We start from the raw sequence: 23,288 nt of genomic DNA, 5'->3' as shown, positions 1-23,288 counted from the left end.
TACAAAATTAGCGAGGCTTAGTGACAGGCATCTGTAATCCCAGTTACTTGGGAGACTGAGGCAGGAGACTCACTTGGACCTGGGAGACAGAGGTTGTAGTGAGCCGAGATCACACCAGTGCACGCCAGCCTGGGCGACAGAGTAAGACTCCGTTTCAAAAAAAAAAAAAAATTATAAATATAAACAGTAATTTTGAAGTGTAGGTATCAAAACATTCAAAATGTATGTGCATTTGTGGTATGGTAATATATATACTTCTTTATTAAAGCACAAAATTGCAAGACATCAGAGATGCTCTAATAATTACTAGAACTTTGAAGTGTCTATAAATGTAAATAGTACTTTCTGTTCTATGTTATAGAGAAATATAATTTCTATTGATGACAAAATTATAGACTCTGATAATATTACTGTTATTATTATAATTTCAACCTTATTTTAGATACAGAACATACATATGCAGGTTTGTTATATAGGTATATTGCACGATGCTGAGGTTTAGGGTATAAATCCTGTCATCTGGGTCATAAGCATAATACCCAAGGGGCAATTTTTCAACTCTCCCTTCCTCCCTTTCCTGCTAGTAGTCCACTGGGTCTATTGATTCTATCCTTGCATCCATGAATACTCAATGTTTAGCTCCCACTTATAAGTGAGAACATGCGATATTTGGTTTTCTGTTCTGGCATATATTCAGTTAAGATAATGGCCTCCAGCTGTATCCATGTTGCTGCAAAGGGCATGACTGTATTGTTTTTTATGACTGTGTAGAATTCCATGCTGTACATGTACCACATTTTCTTTATCCATTCATCCAACGATGAACACTCAGGTTCATTCCATGTCTTTGCTATTGTACTATTAGTAATATTATTTAAACACTTTACCTAACTTGTTTAAAAATCTAAATTTCAATTCAAAATTAGTGAAAATAAAAATTCATTTCTTCCTTTCCAAATTCAAGGACTTTCTAAATGACTGAATCCAATTTAAGGACACCTGGCTTAAAATAATTATGAGAAAGTCAAAATAGTAAAACTCAACTAGGTTCTAAAAATTATAGTTGTCTTATAAATTGACCTTTCTATAATTTGTGTCTTTGCTTTTCAAAATCACAGAAAAATTAACTATATATATATATATAAATTTTCTATAACACTTTACTAAGATATTGGACTCACAGCTGTGGAAAAATACATAATTCTGGATATTAATTATCAAAGCTGCCCAAATTACTCAATTACAACCTGCTTAGAGATAAAAATCCTCATTTACTACACTACAGTGAAGTGGATACCGCTTTCTTTATTCTTTTTATTTTTCTTAATGGAGCTGTAGTTATTAGACAACCAGTAAATAATAGCATTCAGATCTAGGCCAATCAGGATTTAAGTCTTGAAAATATGGCACATTTTTCCAAATTAAAATGAAACAAGTTAAACTTTACACTAATTAGTGAAACTGCATCATGTATGTAAAATGGTGATGAACTACAATGGATCAACTTTAGAAAAGGTCACAATTCAAATAAAAGTATTCTGCCAATTTTATTAAGATTTCATTAAGATCAGAAGTGATGTTACTTATTTTCAGAAATGTTTTCAGAATTATTAAGGGATGAACAAAATTTTGTTCACCTAATAAAGTTGCTTAGTATAAATTCAAACCAATCCAAATTAAACTTCTTCAACCCATCAGCTTTTTATATTTTTAATCATTCAGAGGAAGAACTATCTAGTGATTTTTCACATAATGCAATCAATGGAGGAACAATTAAACTGTGTACCCTGTGCATATATACATACATGTGTGCGTGTGTGTGTGTATGTATATAATGAGACACAGGAAGTGTGGGCTAACACAAATTTATGAACAAACAAAATGTACCCCTAATAAAAAGAATGCATAAGATAGTATCTCATTGTAAATGTCTTATCTTAAATTACCTTTAATATATGCTAAGAATTTGGCCAAAGTGCTCTAAGATGCTAGAAACAAAAGTGTGCTTGTTTAACAGAAAGTATGCGTGTATGTATATGTTTATATATGTTATATATACATGTTATATATATATGATGTGTGTATATAGAGAGATAATACAAACACACACATTTATGTACATATATGTGTAAAGGCATATATATATACCTTTTTTCCTGAATTTGCCTGTGTTTGCTAGTGGGTTTAGTTATATAAGGTTTTAATCAAGAGGTTATCCTTAATGCTTTTGAATTATTTAGAGGGCTATTCAGACTCCATTGGCCTGGATCAGAAGTCACTGGCCACATCAGAAGCCATCTCTTCATGTGAAGTCTAGGAAATTGACTGGATGGTTAACACAGCAACAGGAAAGACAAACAACTGGAGCTCAAGAATGTTAGAAGTTTGGGGTTCAAACAACAGCAAGACCACAGCTCTATCTCTCTCTCTGTTTCTCTTCGATTATTATTCCATTTCTTCTCTTAGACTGACATCTTCTCAAAGGTCTAGAATCAGAATCGTAAGCCCTTGCACTTCTTATACTTCATAATTCACATTTTTGCTCCATAATATATTTTATATATTACAAGTTAAATATAGTTTAACATCATCTTTTGACACACTTCTAAAATTTGTGAAGAATTCAGGTTAGCCTGTCTTTTCTTAGGGACCAAGCACAGTGCAAATTAACCATGGCCCCCTAGACAATACACTACAAACAACATTCCTGTTGGAAAGATATATCTGCAGGGTAGAAAGGAGTAATTGGCCAAGATAAGAGACTCTTTAATAAGGAAGCAGTGCTTAAAAAATAAAACAATGTATGTCCACTGTAAGATATGCAACGTAAAAATAAAAATAATAATTTAGGAGTGGTAATATGAGATTTGAAGCATACAAACTATATTATACATTTTTTATATTTTCTTTGGCATAGTGAAATAAATAAAAAATAATTTAATTGTTGGAACAGCATAGATAAGACTTTTAAGTAAAAGAAAAATCTTTAAAGGTAAGAAAAGTTTTGGCCGGGCACGGTGGCTCATGCCTGTAATCCCAGCACTTCGGGAGGCCGAGGCGGGAAGATTACCTGAGGTCAGAAGTTCAAGACCAGCCTGGCCAACATGGTGAAACTCCATCTCTACTAAAAGTACAAAAATTAACCGGGCATGGTGGCACACACCTGTAATCTCAGCTACACGGGGGGCTGAGGCAGGAGAACTGCTTGAGCCCGGGAGATGGAGGTTGCAGTGAACTGAGATTGTGCCACTGCACTCCAGCCTGGCTAACACAGCAAGACTGTGTCTCAAAACAAAACAAAACAAAAAAAAGTTTTAATAAACAACATTTTATTTATAACCTTTCTTGCTGATAAAAACGTAACTACAATAAAATGACAATTGTTAAACATAAATCATAGAGCTTTCTCAAATACATACCAATGTAAAGAAAATTACATTGGTATGTAATTACCAATTCAAATTCAAGGGAAAATATAACCAATGATTCAATATATTTTTAAGGGAAACCGTATACAATAAAAAGGTGGGATTCTTCATATAAAATTTAAGAAATTTCATACAAAGATACTAATGCATCAAATTATGCACAGTAGAAACTCTGTAAACACATAAACTATTAATGGAAGCATAGTTTTGTGATGGATTTAACTATACTCAAACAACTTTGACATAATACACATACAATAAATAGATATAAAGCATGAAGGTAATATGTTAAACTTGAAAATGTATATCTTATAACACTAAAACTTTTCTCTTCAAGTATCTCCATTCTGAAATGAATGGATGCTATATTAGGCCACAGGGTCAGTATCAGTAACTTCTTTTTTTTTTTTTTTTCTGTGAGACGGAGTCTTGCTCTGTCGCCCAGGCTGGAGTGCAGTGGCGCGATCTGGGCTCACTGCAAGCTCCGCCTCCGGGGTTCTTGCCATTCTCCTGCCTCAGCCTCCGGAGTAGCTGGGACTACAGGTGCCTGCCACCACGCCCCGCTAAATTTTTTTGCATTTTCTTAAAACATTATCTGAACTATAATAGTTGCCCACAATGCAATAAACCAGAAACCAATCATAGAAGTATAAAACAATGAGTAATTACAACTTAGAAATACTGCTGGACGCAATGGCTCACGCCTGTAATCCTGGCACTTGAGGAGGCCGAGGCAGGTGGATCACAAGGTCACGAGTTTGAGACCAGCCTGACCAACATGGTGAAACTCTGTCTCTACTAAATGTATTAAAAAAAAAAAAAAAAAAAAATTTTAGCCAGGCATGGTAGTGCATGCCTGTAATCCCAGCTACTCAGGAGGCTGAGGCAGGAGAATCGCTTGAACCCAGGAGGCAGAGGTTCATGCAGTGAGCCGAGATCACGCCATTGCACTCCAGCCTGTGCGACAGAGTGAGACTCCGTCTAAAAAAAAACAAAAAAACAAACAAACCAAAAAAAAAAAACTTATACAATATCTGAAATTCTACTGTATTTAAGAAAACTGTATTATGTTTACTGTACTAAGGCCACATTAATGGAATATTCATAAAATAACATGGGCCTTGATAGTGAAATGTAATGATCATGTAAGAGAAGAAAATATATTATTTTTATTTATTGTATCAATGTATTGATCAATAATATTCATAAATTGGTAATAATTAGTGACAATACATGTCAAAAGGCAATAAAATCAGAATTGATTCTTAATCTTAAAAGGAATCTGATAAAACTGGAACTAAACTATTATTTAAACTTGGTAAATATCATCTCTTTTAAAAAATTGTCTATTTTTTAATTTTTTAAATTTTAATTTTTGTAGAAACATAGTAGGTGTACATATTTATGGGGTACAAGAGATGTTTTCACACAGGGATGCAATGTGAAATAAGCACATCATGAAAAGTAGAGTATCCATCCCCTCAAGCATTTATCCATTGAGTTGCAAACAATCTAATTACACTCTTATTTTAAAATGTATAGCGACTATTGACTATAGTCACCTGGCTGTGATATCAAATAATAGGTCTCACTAATTCTTTTGATATTTGGTATCCATAACCATCTGCAACTACCCCCAAACCTCCCACTACCCTTCACATTCTCTGGTAACCATTCTTCTATTATTCATCTTCATGAGTTCAATTGTTTTGTTTTTTAGATCCCACAAATGAATGAGAGCATGTGATGTTTGTCTTTCTGTGTCTGGCTTATTTCACTTAACATAATGATCTCCACTTCCATCTATGTTGTTGCAAGTGGCTGGATCTCATTCATTTATATGGCTGAATAATACACATTGTGTTCATGCACCACAGTTTCTTTATCCATTCATCTGTTGATGGACACTTAGGTTGCTTCCAGTTGATAGCTATTGAGTGTTGCTATCTCTTGGATATACTGAATTCCTTTCTTTTGAGCATATACCCAGCAGTGGGATTGCTGGATCATATGGTTGCAATTTTTAGCTTTCTGAGTAACTTCCAAACTGTTCTCCGTGGTGGCTGTACTAATTTACATTCCCACTAACAGTGTACCATGATTCCCTTTTGTCCACATCCTTTCCAGCATTTGTTATTGCCTGTCTTTTGGATACAAACCATTTGTTTTAAGAAGGCTTTTTAGATACTTGAAATGACTAGTGTGTTGCAATCTAAGCTGTTTCCGCTTTAGGGAGCACCCGAAACTCAGTAACCCTGTTGTTCCCGCAGACTTGTACAGGTACCCCTTTGATGATCTTGTACAAGATAGAGGAGAAGTCTCTGGATTACCAGGCAGAGCCACTTGTTCTCTTCCCTTACTTTTCCCAAAACATACAGAGTCTCTGTCTCTGTTCTGAGCCACCTAAAGCTGGGGTTGGAGTGACACAAGCACTCTTGTGACCATCACCACTATAACTGTGCTGGGTCAGACCTGAAGCTAGCACAGTGCTAGTTCTTGCCCAGGGCCTGCTGTGGGCGAGCATCAGCTGAGTTTAGTCTGGGTCTTCTTTCTGCTCCAACAGAACTGCACTCAGTCCAATGCCTCTGCACCAAGTCACTGTTGCTGAGCATGAAGGAGGGATAGCATTAGTAATTTTGACGGAGTTTTCTATTCAGCCATCTTGCTCTGCCTCCAGTATTACCTTTTTTTAAATAACAGATAAATAATAAAACACTAACTAAATTCCAGTTAATATCAACATTCACATAAAAATTCTTTATGATTATTTGATGACATTTTTTTCTGAAATATCTAGATAAAACCAAACATAGGCCGGGCGCGGTGGCTCAAGCCTGTAATCCCAGCACTTTGGGAGGCTGAGATGGGTGGATCACGAGGTCAGGAGATCGAGACCATCCTGGCTGACACGGTGAAACCCCGTCTCTACTAAAAATACAAAAAACTAGCAGGGCGAGGTGGCGGGTGCCTGTAGTTCCAGCTACTCGGGAGGCTGAGGCAGGAGAATGGTGTGAACCTGGGAGGCGGAGCCGGAGATCCGGCCACTGCACTCCAGCCTGGGTGACAGAGCGAGACTCCGTCTCAAAAAAAAAAAAAAAAAACAAAACAACGAACATAAACATGGAGAGTAGCCATTGGAGAAAAGGTGATGAAATTAATGTAAAATATGGGTATATTCAAAACACCCCAAAAAACCTGAAAAAGTCCTAGAATTAACAAGTGAGTTGAGCAGAAAGTCTTGAATGTGTCATAAGTATTGAAAACCCAGTCACTTTTCTAGTGACTGGCACTTTTCTATGCCAGTCATGATCAATTTTGTTTTTATGCAACACAGAATCCGTTTACAGTAACAAAAACAAACTTTAAAAGATGCGGCCGGGCGCGGTGGCTCAAGCCTGTAATCCCAGCACTTTGGGAGGTCGAGATGGGCGGATCACGAGGTCAGGAGATCGAGACCAGCCTGGCTAACACGGTGAAACCATACAAAAAAACTAGCCGGGCGAGGTGGCGGGCGCCTGTAGTCCCAGCTACTCGGGAGGCTGAGGCAGGAGAATGGCGTAAACCCGGGAGGCAGAGCTTGCAGTGAGCTGAGATCCGGCCACTGCACTCCAGCCTGGGCCACAGAGCCAGACTCAGACTCCCTCTCAAAAAAAATAAAATAAAATAAAATAAAAGATGCTAAAATAGGTAGAAAGAAATTAGACAAAATGTTTGCAACCGATCTGTAGTTTAAAAAATTTATTAATTACTAAAAGCTGTGATTTACATAAGTAGACATTTCTAATTTCTCAGTATTAGAATTGTAGCAATTCCAATTAGTTTATAGACTCAATCCTCAGATAATTAAAATTTCAATCAAATTATAGGGAAGAGTAATATAGCAAATTAAGTAAATAGTGTTCTAAGAAAAATTAAGAGATAAAATTATAAAAGTTTTGAAAAAATGAATATCTTGACAGAGAATTACTTTATCAACACTTGAAATACAATAAAATTGTAATATATAAAATAGTATGAATACAAAATTGAATACACATAACAGTAGAAAAATAACACTCTTGTAATTATCATTCCATTTTTACTTATTTATACTTTCGATAAATCTGATAATTGATGTTCAGCACTTTTTCATATGCTTGTTTCCCGTTCATATATCTTCTTTTGAGGAATGTCTATCCAAATTGTTTGCCTTTTTTTGTTCAGATTATTAGGTTTTTTCTTGTAAGTTGTTTGAGCTATTTCTATATTCTGGTTATTAATCCCTTGTCAGATGGGTAGTTTGCAAATATTTTCTCCCATTCTGTGGACTGTCTCTTCACTTTGTTGATGGTTTTCTTTGCTGTGTAGAAGCTCTTAAACTTGTTATGATCACAGTTGATCATCAAAGAAGTGCACATCAAAACTACAATGACATATTAGCTCACCCTAGTTAAAATAGCTTTTATCCAAAAGACAGACAATGACAAATGCTGGTGAGCATGTGGGCAAAAGGGAACTCTGGTACACTGTTAGTGGGAATGTAAATCAGTATGACTATTGAGAACCATTTGGAAGTTCCTCAAAAAAACAAAACTAAAGTTGCCATATGATCCAGTAATCCCACTGCCGGGTATACACCCAAAATAAAGGAAATGAGTATAAAGAGAGACCTGCACTCTCATATTTGTTTCAGCACCGCTCACAATAAGTAAGATTTGGAAGCAACCTAAGTGTCCATCAACAGATGAAAGGATAAAGAAAATGCAGTACATATACACAATGGAGCATTTTTCAGCCATAAAAACAAATGACATCCTTTCATTTGCAACAACATGGAAGGAATTGGAAATCATTATGTTAAGTGAAATAAGCCAGGCACAGAAAGACAAGCATCACATGTTCTCACTAACTTGTGGAATCTAAAAATCAAAACAATTAAACTTATGGACATAGAGAGTAGGGCTGGGAAGGTAACTGAGGGGTTGAGGGGAACGTAGGGATGTTAATGGGTTAAAAAAAGTAGAAAGAATGACTAAGATCTACGATTTGATAGTACAAATAGAGTGACTATAGTAAATAATAACTTAATTGTACATTTTTAAATAACTAAAAGAAAGTAATTGAATTGTTTGTAACACAAAGAATAAATGATTGAGAGGATGCATATCCCATTGTCCATGATGTAATAATGTAATACTTATACATTGCATGCCTGTATCAAAACACCCCCAGTACCCTATAAATAAATATATATATATATCTACTATGTACCCACTAAAAGTTAAAATTAAAAAATAAATACAAATTTTAAAATACAAAAATAATTAAAAAGCTGAGACATAAAATAAAATATTTATCATTGGTTACTAGAAAATTGTGAAATTTGGGAGAAAGAACTTAGCTATAACTGCAGTTTGTACCATGTACTCTAATAATAAATCCACCTTGAATAAATTGCTAATTGAAATAAGTCATTTGTTTTAAACAAAATGTGCAAAAATTTAATTAGTTTGGAATTAAGAAAGATTTGCTCACAATAAAATCAATAGAAGATCTTATAAAGAAAATGAAGGATGGATTTAACTACATTTAATCAAAAATAGATAATCCCAAAGAACTGGGGATATATATTTATAGCAAATGTGATGAGAAAAGTTTATATTATCAATAAGTAAACAAATACTTTATAGATAAAGAATGCAGGCAACATTACAATTGAAAATTTAGTGAGAGAAGAAAGCATAAATATTCCTAGAGAAAAATTTAAATGAGAGATTGATATATAACAATTTCTCAATATTCACAGTAATCAAAATAGTGAATATTTTTTAAAAGATACCATATGTCAACAAAGATGTTGAACATGAAAACCAGTAAATACTATTACTATCTAGCTGATGGAGATTCTAATGGTTATGAAGTGATAATAATCTGTGATGGTAAAGGGGCTTCCATAACCACCCCAAATACCACAAACTTGAAACAAGTCTATCAACATTATGAAAAAGCATTTGGTCATAGTGTATGTTATCAGACAAACTCATGTAAGACCTCAGCTAAGAAGCAGTCACCTGAAATTGGTTACACCGTGGAATCCATTATCAAGAATTGTGATGGCGGAACTTTGACATCCTGTCCCTTTACTCACTGGGGCCTGCTAATGTACCTGTACTGTGCTCACCTGCAGCTATGGTGGTTTCTTTGCTGCAGCAACCCCTATGGCATAACTGGGGAATTGATCCTCTCTTCATATTCTCTGAGATTAATCTTGGTTATTACTATTTATTTGAAATGACCTTGAGAGAATTCTGTTTGTTATAACTAAGTATACTGATTATTTCAGAAGTTGGTGCTAGTTTAGTTGCAGATAACTGATTCTGAAATAAATAAATCCAAATCTGGGATTATTTTTCTTGCTTTGTTGGACCTGAGGTAGTAAGATTATAACTTCTACTACAAATTGGAACCCCATGGCTATAACATGCTCTGGCTAAACAGATTTCTCGTTTATTATCACCTGTGGTCACTTGGCACTAAGTGGCCATCGATGGCAAGAGTTTGAAAGACTCAATGTCTAATTATATAAAACCCTATAATGAGCATGAGGACTATGAAATGGATTAATGGCTTCCTGACAGCACTGGAGAAGTATAGAAAGAGGATGGCAAACTCAAAGTTCTAAATTTTTTAATTCAAGGCAGAGTCAAAAAATCAGGGATTTTCAGTGACTGTGCTAAATGAATTTCTTATCACTTGCAGTCATAGGAATAAGAATGCAAAAAATAAAAGTTGGCATACAACTCTATGGTTATCAATTTATACCATCAGTTGAATTACAACTTTGCCAAATCTCTTATGTAAATGTTGAAAATGACATATTGGGAATGGTATATTTTCCAAGAAATGAAATCAGAATTTGTGGAAAGATACACATAGTTTAAAGGCATGGTTTACAACTGGAGGTACTGCCAGACCCAGAGGGCTCCTATAGTACGTGGAGATTCTTCTACTCGGGCATGCTACTAGCCTTTAGCACTTGGGTACTAAGGATTTTAAATGCCCTAAAATATGGGTCTGGGGGTTGGAAATCCTGCCCGAAAAAGAACTGCTCCACCTAAAATGCCTGTAGCACTCCTATTGAAATCACTAGCTTTGTGTAATAACTCTCCAGTTTGACTGAGCTTCCCTTTACTGCAGAACCATCCCCTGGACTCCTGGTAGATGTGGCTGTTTCAGTCTTGCTTGAAGATGGTAGATGTGGCTATTTCAGCCTTGCTTGAAGACACTTTGATAACCTTATTCATACAGTTAGCTTGAAAAGTGAAACCATTAGAATTAAGTCTAGCTTCATTATCAGAAAACATCTTAAATTACTTAATCAAAATAGAATTGTTTTTCCCCTTACCTAAAAGCAGTCTAAAAACAGTCAAGAACTTGGAATTGATTTTTCATGGTCACTAGCATCCCAGGATCCAATTATCTTTGTATTTCTCATCTTTAGTGTACTGTCACATTGTCCAAGATGACACCTTAAGCTCCAGTCCTAGTTCTAACACAAGACTGCATGAGAGGAAAAGGGATAAACAAGGATGAACTCCTCCAACTTTGAGGAAGCTTCTCAGAAAGACCATGTAACTTCTATATTGTTCTCATAGACAAAATTTGGTCATACAGAAAGTCTAGGTGCAAAGGTTGGTGAAATGAAATATTTGCCTTAGGACATATGGTTGTCCATCTAAAAAGTAGGGAAGGTATAAATGTTGTGATATACAATTAACAGCTTCTGCCACACAAAATCAATCCAATTTCTCCTTGCCCTCTCCTAAGCCATCCTTGCTTCCAGACTCTGGGATGAAAAGATTTACGCACTAAGTAAGATTCAATATGTTACTGAAATGGTTTGGCTGTGTTTCCACCCAAAATCTCATTTTGAATTGTAATCCCCATAATCTGCATAATCCTCATGTTTCAAGGGTGGGACCAGGTGGAGATAACTGGGTCATGGGGGCAGTTTCCCTCATGCTGTTCTCACGGTAGTAACTGAGTTCTCACAAGATCTGCTGGTTTGACAACTGTCTGTAATTTCCCCTGCTTGTACTCACTCCGTTCCTCCACACTGTGAAGAAGGTGCCTGCTTCCCCTTTGCCTCCCATCATGATTTTAAGCTTCCCGAGCCCTCTTCAGCAATTCAGAACTGTGAGTCAATTTAAACTTCTTTCCTTTATAAGTTAACCAGTCTCTAGTATTTCTTCGTAGCAGCATGGGAACTAATACAATTATTAATTGATATCATTTAATATTTGGAAACTATGTGGTGGGAATGGATTTTAAGCGTCACCAATCTTAAATAAAGAAGGAGAATAAAGAAGAAAAAGCACTTTATATCTGATTGAATTTATTGATAGAGACATATTTATAAGAAATTTCGGTTTCAGTGTACTAGCTGAGGTAGGTGAAAGTAGCTTTCATTTTCTCCATTGTTTTACTGAAAAATGTACTTCCTAGTGAACTAAAGTTTGAGATGCTAGAAATTTAAAGAGTTAAAGTAATCCAATAGTATATGGAGAAATAAAGGTTCTGTAAATTTATTATGTAAAACTTACTATGATTTTACAACTAAGAATATTGATTCATATTGAAATTTGTCCCAGTAATAAGACAGAGGATGATCTTTTCGCCATAACACTGAGAAATACACTGGAGATGGAAGGGCGTAAATCTTTGAAAAATGTTATAGTGGATAATTTTTGTAAGATAAGTATACTGGTAGAAGATTCTGATATTAATGGGCTTCTTAATTTTTTTTTTTTTTTTTTTTTTTTGAAACACAGTTTCACTCTTGTTGTCCAGGCTGGAGTGCAGCGGTACGATCTCAGCTCACCGTACCCTCCACCTCCTGGATTCCAGCGATTCTCCTGCCTCAGCCTCCCAAGTAGCTGGGATTACAGGCGCCCACCACCACATCCGGCTATTTTTTAAAATATTTTTAGTAAAGACGGGGTTTCACCCTGTTGGCCAGGCTGGTCTCGAACTCCTGGCTTCATGTGATCTGCCCGCCTCGGCCTCCCAAAGTGCTGGGATTACAGGCATGAGCCACCGTGCCTGGCCAGTCTTCTTTATTTTAAAGATAATGAAGGAATTATTGGCTAGCAAAGGCCAAATTGTGCTACTTAATTAGTAGGCAGAATTAACCATGACTCCTGTAACACTCAGTAGGGATGGTGTGGTAATCAAAATAATACCACCTATAGAGATTATTGAAATCATTATTTGCCATGAAATCGACATGTTCAAATAGATGCAAAGCCAATTAAGGTCTATGCACTTCACATAAGTAAATACATTCTCAGTCTGATGATAGAGACGTAACATTAATACCGTAACACTAGTCACAGCCCCTTGCCTAATCCCAGATTTGAGTCAGTTCAGGACTGAGAGTTCCTTGGATACAAGAAGGGAAAGATAAAGCTAAAGACTTGTAATAATAACAGTCTGTATAGTAAATTTTTCTTCTGGCACTTTTCAATATAACTTTTATCTTATAGTGGTGTAACTGTGGAATGGGTAAAAGGAAAAACACACACACACACACACACACACACACAATTCCAAAATGATTGGGTTGTGAACCATATTATGAGAAAAATCTACCAAACTGGTGAAATGGCATGTCAGAGGCTACCCTTTCTCATGTGTTTTACGTAATGAGCAGTTTAGAAGGAGGTAGATCAGGGATCTGTACTTCTGTGCACTGCATCTGCATTTAGGCAGGAAAAAGACAGGCAAAAGACAAAGTCAAATATTTTCTTCACTTGACTTTGTCAGCTTTATTCTGGAAGTACAGCGCTCTTCAAGTGCTTCTGAATTCTCCTTAGCCAGAACTGTCACATCGTCATAGCTGGAGAAAGGATAAGCATTTGAATACTGTTTTGGCTCTGGCAGAAAAGAGCAGTACTGAAGCAGGAACAAATCATGCTTCAGGTGCAAAATGGAGCTTGAATAAATTTCATCTCATTTGGGGCCCAATGGGATCCCAAGCCCAACTTGTGTTAAAATCTTGCTTTTTTCAAGAATGTAGATAAAAAGATAAACTTCTGAACCAGCATTCACTAAGGGAGTTAAGAATATTTTAATAAAGCTAAGAAAAGTCTCTTGAGCACCCCTATCAAAATAATAACCAAAAATACTATACATCTCTGTGGGAATCACCACTAAAGACTGGAAAAAATAGGCATGATGATTCCTAACATATCACCATTTAACTTGACTGGCCTGTACAGACAGAGGGCTCTTGAAAATCTTATGTAATTAACATAAACATAATCAGGTAGTGATTCTAATCACAGCTGCTATTCCAGATGGGCACTATTTCCTGGAGGAAATCACCACAGTTCTGGGTACCTGATATGTATTTATTGATCTGACTCTTTTTTTCCACTTCCGTCTGAGTTAGAAAATCTGAGAAGCTGTTTATTTGAACCTGACAGGGACAGCTGCATACACCTAGCATGCTACAGCAGGTTTTCACTAGCTCTTCACAACGGGACCACAATTTAGTCCACAGGATGCTTGATCATCCCACAGTCTCCAAAGCATCATGCTGATCTTCTTTGGTGATGACGTCATGCTCAGAAAATGTAGCGAAACAGAAAATGAAACTCCAGATGCCTTTCTAAGACAGGTGTCAGAAAGTAGGTGATAACATGGCACTAGCCACTTAAGTTAATGGCCAAGGAGTCCAAGGCATGTCTCCCATTTTTCTTAGTCTGTGTCACTTCATGAAGCAGAGTCTCATGCATGCAGGTAGCTTATTTAGAAAGTGATCCAAGGAAACAGAAGTGAAGGACTTGGAAAAGTAAAACAAGAAAGGAAAGAGAACCATTTTATTGAGTCAGTCAATTCAACTCAGACCTTCTAAGTTGTAGAAAGTGTGCCTCTGAACTGTTTCCCTAAGGAATAGAAAGAGAACAGTTTATTTACCAGCTCCATTTCCCATTGGTCAACATATGTAGCTGTGAAGTCATGAAATTGTGAAGGCATGAAATCTGAGTATGTTTCCACTGGGTTCCATGCCATATGGTCAGAGTTGCCACAGGACAGGATGTAAGAAATATATGGTACTGTCCTGCTGTATGTGGAGCTCTGAAACATACCTCAAAATTATCTGCTTGGGCATATATTGAGCATTGTCCAGCCCCAATTATTTACAGACTTCCCATAAGGCATGCTATGGGAAGTTTCAATGTTTTCCCCCTTCAAATCTTATGTTGAAACTTGATTCCCAATGTCAGAGATGAGGCCTACTGGGAGGTGTATGTATCATAAGGGTGGATCCCTCTCAAAAAGACTAATACCTCCCTTTGGGTTTGAGTTCTCATTATATTAGTTCCCTCAAAAGCTGGTTGTTAAAAAGAGCCTGGAATCTTCCTCCTCTCTTTTGCTTCCTCTCTTCTCATGTGATCTTCACACATCAGTAGGCTTTTCACCTTCTACCATGCATGGAAGCAACTTGAGGCCCTCACCTAAAGCAGATGCCAGTGCCATACTCATTGTACACCCTGAAGACTCAGGTGCCAAATAAACACCTTGTTCTTACTATGTCCCAGCCTCATGCAAACCTTTATAGCAAAACAAAACAGACTGACAGAATACTGGTACTAGGAGTGGGGTTTCACACTACCAGTGGCTCTATAATTATGGGGTCTAGAGGACACTGGCCCCGCTCTCACAGCTCCACTAGGTACTTCCCTAGTAGAGGCTCTCTGGAGTGACTCTGCCCTGTGGAGCTTTCCAATGCAACCTTTAAAATCTAGATGGAAAATGCCAAGCATCCACCACTCTTGCATTCTGGGTGCTTGCAAATGTAGCACCACATGCATGCCACTAAATCCTATGGCTTGTATCCTCTGGAGTGGTGGCCTGAGCAGTACCTGGGGTCATCTGCAGATAGAGCCAATGTGACCAGGATGCAGGTAGCAGCATCCTGAGGTGGTGCAAGGCAACAGTGCCACAGGCCTGTTTCTTGAAACACTTCTATTCTCCTAGACCTCTGGATCTTTGATGGGAGGCACATCCTCAAAGATTTCTGAAATGCCTTCGGGGGTCTTTTGTTCATTGTCTTGACTAGTAGCACCTGGCATCATTTTATCTGTGCTATCTAGCAAGTGGTTTCTTCATAGCACCCTTGGACTCCTTTCCTGAAAACTTTCTTTTCTTCTCTACCACATGACCACATTGTACATTTTTTTAAATTTATACACTCTACCTCTCTTTTAATTATAAGTTCCACCTGTAGGTCATTGCTTTGCTGCCCTTTCTTATCATAAGCTGTTATAAGTAATCACACCACTGCTTAAATGTTTTGGTGCTTAAAAATTTCTTCCAGATACCCTGGACCATCACTCTTAAGTTCAGCTTTCCAGAAAACCCTAAGGCATGAACACAATGCAGTGAAGTTCTTTTCTATGGTATACCAAGGGTTACATTTTGTTTTCGTTTTTTTGTTTTTGTTCGTTTGTTTTTGTTTTTTTTGGGGGGGGTGTCCGGAGCTGCGTGGCCCGGCCATAGCGATTATAACTGACGACTGATGCCTGAGCTCTATACATTTCCACTTTATGCCTCCTCCCTAGATTTACTTTCTTCCTTATTCTGCTGTCTCATAGCCAGTACAAAATGGCGCTCTTCCGGGTTCTTCATCACCCATTTTCCCGCGCCCGGGAACATGGTCAACTTACAGCGCAGGCGCCATCCCACGCCCGGGAAAATTACCAACCGACGGCGCAGGCGCAACATGACGTCCGACCGAAGAAACAGAAATCTACCTGGCCACGCCCACCGCAGGGCCACTGTCATCACCCTGGCCCAACCTCCACCCCTGCTGGTCTATATAAGGCATTACACTGCCACCAATAAACGAGACTTGATCAGGATACTGTCTTGTCTCCATTTCTCGTGTCTCTTGTCCCCCCGAGTTCCCACTCCCTCTTCTAGGGCCTACATTGACGATCCTGCAGGACAGGACAGGGGGGTCTTTTTTGGGGGGTAAGCGGATGTAGTTTCACTCTTATTGCCCAGGCTGGAGTGCACTGGCACGATCTTGGCTCACTGCAACCTCCGCCTTCTGGTTTCAAGTGATTCTCCTGCCTCAGCCTCCCGAGTAGCTGGGACTACAGGCATGTGCCACCATACCCAGCTAATTTTTGTATTTTTAGTAGACACAGGGTTTCACCATGTTGGCCAGGATGGTCTCAATCTCTTGACCTCATGATCTGCCCACCTCGGCCTTCCAAAGTGCTGGGATTACAGGCGTGAGCCACTGTGCCAGGCCGAGGTTTACCTTTTCAACAGTTCCCCAAAAGTTTCTCATTTCCATCTGAGACCTCACCAGCATGACTTTTACTATGTTTCTATAAGCATTTTGTCACAACCACTCAACCAATTTCTAAGATGCTCCAAACTTTGCTAATCTTTTAGTCTTTTTTTGAACACACCAGAATCTTCCAACCTCTGCCCATTACCCAGTTCCAAAGTTGCTTATACATTTGCAGGTATCTTTATAGCAACATCTCATTTCTTAGTACCAATATTCTGTTTCTATGTGAGACGGTTTACTTAAAATTTTATATAAGCCTTCCAGAAAGCATTTATCTTGCAAATTCTAACTCAAAGTAGGAGATACAGTATTTGGTGAAATTCTTTTCCATTTTCAAGATAACAAATGGCACATTTGGTTATGCTGTTACAACCCATTTGTTGAATGACCCAAAGGCTGCCAGCTTTGGGTCTTTAACAAAAGACGGCTCCCTGCTATGACTGATATGACTAGACCACAGATGCAATGTTCTTGAAATATCTATGCCAGATTGTGATGCTGAATAATGACTCTCGCATTTTGGTAAAAAATTTACAGCAGATGTCCCTAAAGTTTGAAAGTAAATATTCTTTTGATAGGCAGCTTTTGCCTTGCTTCTAAGCTCCAATAAAAATGGAATGTTTAGCTTCTAGGAGACAATCATGAACCTGAACTACCTTTATTAACTGGGTATTATCTTATCAAGCCTCACAACTGTGATGTCCTCAGCAGCATACAAAGTGAATGGAGTGTATATGAGACTGAGTATGGGTAGGTGCTAAATGCACAAGGGAGTTTCATAAGCAGGTTTCTCCTGTGAATGTTGTGCCTAAACTTCCACTGCCAACCCAGTCTTGACCCCGAGCTTGAGTTTCATGGGGTTCCCTATGATCAGATAATTGAGAAGAAAACATTTGAGCCAGTTATTCAGGTTTCTCAGCAGGACATAATGGCCCTTGACAGAAGCAGGTTTATGTAGCGGTTCCACTTATGTGACCGTGAAGGGCACACTGATGTTAGAAAATATTAATGGTAACCAGAAATTCCAATAGTTACAGTTGTGATTCATTGATTCCTGGGTAATAGTTTGGTAGATAAACAAGAACTTGGAATGAGTAAGATTGGATGATGGAAGACAAGGTGGTTTGAGAACAAGTTATATAGTATACTGGGTCTTAAATGTAGGAATATTTTTATACTATGTGAATGTTTTCTAAAAATGTCTCCACTGCAAATGAGGCTTTCAATAATCAAATGGATATAATGATCTGCTCTGTGGATATTAATCTACCTCATTGTACAGCCAACTCAGTGAGTGTTCATTAAGCTTATTAGCAAGGGGTCCATGTTGAAAAGAACAGATGTTATGTATGGACTCAATAGATTTTCCCTCTCCAAGACTGACCTGGCTACTAGTACAGTTGAATGTTCAATTTGCCAGTAGCTGTGTCTGACCTGATCCTTTAATAAGTAACAAACCCTAGGGGATCAGTCAGTCAGCTAGTGGAAGGTTAATTATACTAGACTTTTTTTTTTTTTTCATAAATGAGATAGCAATTTGTCCTCGCTGGAATAGATACTTAATACGAATTTTGATTTTTTTTTTCTCAGTTTGCTAATCTTCTGACAGTAATACCATCTGCAGGCTTTATTCAGTTCCATATGAAGCATCATGATATCACACTCGAAATTTTTATGACCTAGGAATTTATTTTTCAGCAAAGTAACTAATCTTCTACCTTTAATATACTTTTTATTTTCATTTTATTGTTTGCAATGCTCAAATTTTATTTCCTTTCTGCAAAGCATCTTTGCTATCTATTCAAGAGATATTTTCTGGAATCAAATATGCTATTTAGCCAAATAAATATACAAATACGATAAAGGCAACAAGCATGTTAAAACATACATTAAATTTCCTTGGTTCATTGAACATTTATCCTCACCAAGGGAATGAAATGTACAGTGGAAAGATTGTAGAGAGTCTCAGAAAAATTTTAGCTATCTCCAAATACCAGGGTAGTGCAAATTCCCCACCGGGATTCTGATACATAGGCATAAGTCTTCCCAGAGGTCACAAGAATCTTTTGAACATCATTTCCTTAAGATGTTTTCTATGGTAATAAAATGAACAGAACTACTGAGAGACCCAGAAGCTATTAAAAATGTGATTTTTTATGCAGATGGTATATCATAGACTATTAATATCAATACATAATTTCACCATCATTTCCTAAAGAAGCACAAAACTTAGCAACAATAGTTTAGAATTCTTGTGAACACACATGTAGCTAAATTGTAAACTGCAGGATACATATGTTAACAGAAATTTTATTATCAAATACAATGTGTTAACCATAATTTTTAAAAAAGGAAAAAAACACTTTTTCTCAACTGCCCATTATTTGTAAAACTCATAAAACAAGTTATCTTCTGTTTTCTCTGTCTTTCTATGGGGAGTTGGAAAACATGAAAAATCAAAACCATGAAAATTTGTGCCATATGTTGTTAAAATGTGTTCTTTTGATTGCTGAAATGGTTTGGGTGTTTTGTCTCCTCCAAAGGTCATGTTGAAATGTGACCTCCAATGTTGGATGTGGGGCTTAATGGGAGGTATTTAGGTCATGAGTGTAGGTCCCTCATGAATATCTTGGTGCTGTCCTCGACGCAATCAGTGAGTTTTCAGTCTGAGTTCATACACAATCTAGTTGTTTAAAAGACTAGCACCTCCTTCTCTCTCTCTTGCTCCCTCTCTCTTGCTCCTTCCTTTGCCATGTGACACAATGGCTCCTCTTCGCCTTCCACCATGACTGTAAGGGCCCTGAAACCCTCACCAGAAGCAGATGTCGGCACTATCCTTCATGTACAGCCTGCAGAACTGTGAGCCAGATAAACCTCTTTTCTTTATAAATTACCCAGCCTCAGGTCTTTCTTTCTAGCAGCGCAAATGGACTAATATAATTGCACAGAACTATTCTTTTTATCAAACTTCTCATAAAAAACTTGTAATTGCTCAATTATTCTCTTATAATGATTTCACACTTCTACAAGTATATATACCATACATGTGCTTTAACTGTGAATTTTCTGTGCTATTTCTAAAACAACCTGATGCACTTGAAGCATATGTTAATTTTAAAAGATTAGCAATATGTATACTACACATTAAACAACCAAATTCCATTACTGCTCTGTCACTGTTTCTTCATGAAGCCAAACACACAGTTGATTCAATATATTATACACATACAAACATTTACCTATACAAGTGGCTGTATTACCTAGGCCTGTTTTGGATTGTTTCATAGTTTGTTATGTTAATAGAATAAAAACAGAACTTTTTTCACTTTATCACTTTAAGCAAAACATGCTCTGATTGTTACAGGTTCACTAAATAAATTATTATATTTTTCTTTCCCTAGGACATCCATAGTGCAATAATGAAAGCAGATCTTCTGAAAGAAGTCACAGCTGGAGGTAGGCTGGTTAGGAGTGGGAAAGGAGTAGCTGGGAGGTCAGAAGGATACCAGAGAAAGTTACAAAGGTTGATTATAAACTACCAGGATAACTGGCAAATATGTGTCAGATTGGAGTTTTAATACTGGCTCTGACATAATTTACCATCTTGAGGTTGGGGAAATGTTTAATGGTTGAATAACTAGAATGTATCATTACATCAAATGTAACGAATCTCAGTTCACCAACTCTAGCAAGCAAAAAGTGGCACACATTTAAGACAACATGTGCCCCAGTTTGTGGAAGAAAAACCACTGGACCCAAATTCTCCATGTTTATGTTAAAGTTGATATATAGTTGTATCAGTCTCTTTCATAGTAATCTAGTAATCTAAGAACTAGTTGAATCTTCTGTCTTTAGAATTCAGATCTGTTGACACTTTGGGCCATATAATTCTTTGTTGTGGGGGGCCATCCTCTGCATTGTAGACAGCTTAATAGCATATTTGGCTGTCATGCACTGGATGCCAGTAGGACCCCCACTCCTTGCCCTTGTGAAAGCAAAAAGGGTCTCCAAACTTTACCAAGTATCCCCTGGGGGCAAAACTTCTCATTGTTGAAAATCACTGCATTAGACATATCGAGACAATCCTAATCTAGTCAATTGTGTGGACACAAACTGTTAGAGGAAGAATAATTATTAACATTTGTGTCTAGTCAACTAATTCGGTCACATAAATTCTGTATGCGAATTCATTTTGCTTACTACCAAAGCACAAAGACTTTTCAGATAACTTATAATAATATTGTACAAGTATAGGGGTTCAGAGTAGCAAGTGAATAATTAAATTTACCTAGAGTATGGAGAAATTGGGTTTGGAATATTCATGACACTAGTTCTATTTCTAATGTTTAGTGACTACCACTGAATTATTTATGTCTTATTATTAGAACACCTGGAGTTATGACACATATTTTTTGTGAAGTTTGCCAACTTTGGACTTTTCAAGCATCAAAATTCAACTCTGTATATTTATAGCTAAAGTAGGAACCAGGAAACTTAGGTGATTTGGTCACGTCCATAAAGTCACTTCACTACAAAACAGGAATTGTGGTCTGATATTCTGGCAAATACTTTGATCTTATTTCCATGTACAATAGCATTTCTCAAAGATTAGGCAGTGGTAGGGTAATGAAAAGCCATCAACAAAGTATAAACTGATTCCCAATTCAACCCTTTTATTCCTTTTGAGCAAGTGATATTCACTTCCTAATATTTCCTTTTTGTCTTAGGTCTGAAATGGTTACTTGCTTTTAATACATAAAATTGGCATAAAGAACCACTAAATTAGGTATTCATTTTTAAAAAGTGTTGTGTACTACTGGAGTTTATTGAAAACTTCAATTTAGCAATCCACTAAACTGTCCTAATAAATATAATATTTGTTAATGTTGCAAACGCCTGATTATGCAAATTTTTAAATTCTTACAATTTGGAGAAAGAATGTTTTGTTCTCAAGGCACCCTGTTTTTCTCCCTGAATTCAGCAAATGAAATGAACAAAATATTATAGAAAAGGAACATTAAGTGACCCTAACATAGGAAAAGATGTTTAAAACATTAAAGTTATGAGATATATTTTGAATCTGTCAGATTAAAATAGATCAAAACATCTGAAAACACCTTGTGTTGGTAAGGATGTATTCACAGATAATCTTACACAGTGCTAGTGAAAAACTTGAATTGCTATTTCTGAAACGGGAAAGGTTCCCTTGTCCCCCTCCTAGGGCATGCCATGGGGATGTGGCTCGCTTCTTCAGTGCCCCGCTGCTCAGACCTCTAGGGGAGCAGACAGACGGGCAGGGTGTGGGGCTCCAACCTCACGGTAGTGTCTAGGGGTGAATGTTTAGGCCTCCTGAAGCCCCAGTGGGCGTGTGTTACAGGGTGTTCTCTCAGTTTGCAGTCTATAGGCGGCTTGTGTTAATCAGCTCAATTAGACTCTTTACCTTACTGCAAGTAGAGAAGGCTTTCTGTATCCTGGGATTTCTTCGCTGTGCTCTTTTGCCGGAGCTCCTCAAAAACTCCTCTCCATGACCAGCCACCTGCATCTTCTTCGCCGATGTATTCCTCACGAAGTCCAGCCACTTCTGCGTGTGTGCCTGCTAGGGCCTGGAGTTTCTATAGGCACAGGATGGAGGCATGGCGGGCCAAGGCGGCCTTGGGAAATGCAGTACTCGGGTGGAAAGCAGAAGCGCCTGACCTCAGCTAGGTCCATGGGGGTGGAGCCCTAGCCAGTGACCACGCCCTCCTCCACCCAGCACTTCCCTTCCCCACTTCCGTATCATTTAAAGGGACCACGCTCTTCCCTTCCCAGCAATCCTGTGTTACTTCTACGGAGGAGAGTTTGGCAAAAATTTCAAACGCATATAACATTTGTCCCAGAAATTTGACTTCTAGCACTTTAGCTTACAAGTATATTCACATAGGAGAAAATGATATAGATACAAAAATATTCACTGAAGTATTGCAGGCAACATCAAGGATTGGAAATGTCCTAATATTCACCAACAGATAACGGGAAAATAAATTAGGATTCTTTCTAACCCATTATAAAAGAATGAGGCAGAACTTTATGTGATGACTAAGAATAATCTCCAAAAAGGTTGCTAAATACAAAGAATTTATTATTACAAGTCATGCTGCCATTTATTATTACTAAAGGTATAAATATAAATACATGGTCTAAGCTTATATGCATTGAATATCTCTAGACCACACAGATAAATAAAATGAAATGAAAACTGAAAGATGATATAGGCTTGGGCAAAGAAGTTGGGGAAAATATGGAGATCAGAATTCTACTTTTCGTGATATCCTTTTTGTACCATTTGAATTCGAGATAAATAAAATGAAATGAAAACTGAAAGATGATACAGGCTTGGGCAGAGAAAGCTGGCGAAATATGGAGAGCAGAATTCTACTTTTCATGATATCCTTTTTGTACCATTTGAATTCGAGCTATGCATTTAAAAGTATATTAATAATCCTTTCAAAACTGTAGCCCCATTCCCAGAC

General features: G+C 37.3%; 1 long non-coding RNA gene across 1 annotated transcript in view; it reads right to left on the bottom strand.

The window, feature by feature from the left end:
* LOC103239952 (uncharacterized) overlaps positions 1-22,443 on the bottom strand; it is a 231,424-nt gene extending 208,981 nt beyond the window's left edge. The window contains exon 1 of the long non-coding RNA XR_499714.3: positions 22,220-22,443. This is a non-coding gene — a long non-coding RNA (uncharacterized lncRNA). The remainder of the gene's footprint in view (positions 1-22,219) is intronic.
* Between the last annotated feature and the right edge of the window lie 845 nt (positions 22,444-23,288).

The sequence above is a fragment of the Chlorocebus sabaeus genome, chromosome 13, assembly GCF_047675955.1.
Source record: "Chlorocebus sabaeus isolate Y175 chromosome 13, mChlSab1.0.hap1, whole genome shotgun sequence".
NCBI lineage: Eukaryota > Metazoa > Chordata > Mammalia > Primates > Cercopithecidae > Chlorocebus > Chlorocebus sabaeus.
Note: the sequence above shows the minus strand (reverse complement) of the source record. Positions and strands in the feature narration are given on the sequence as shown.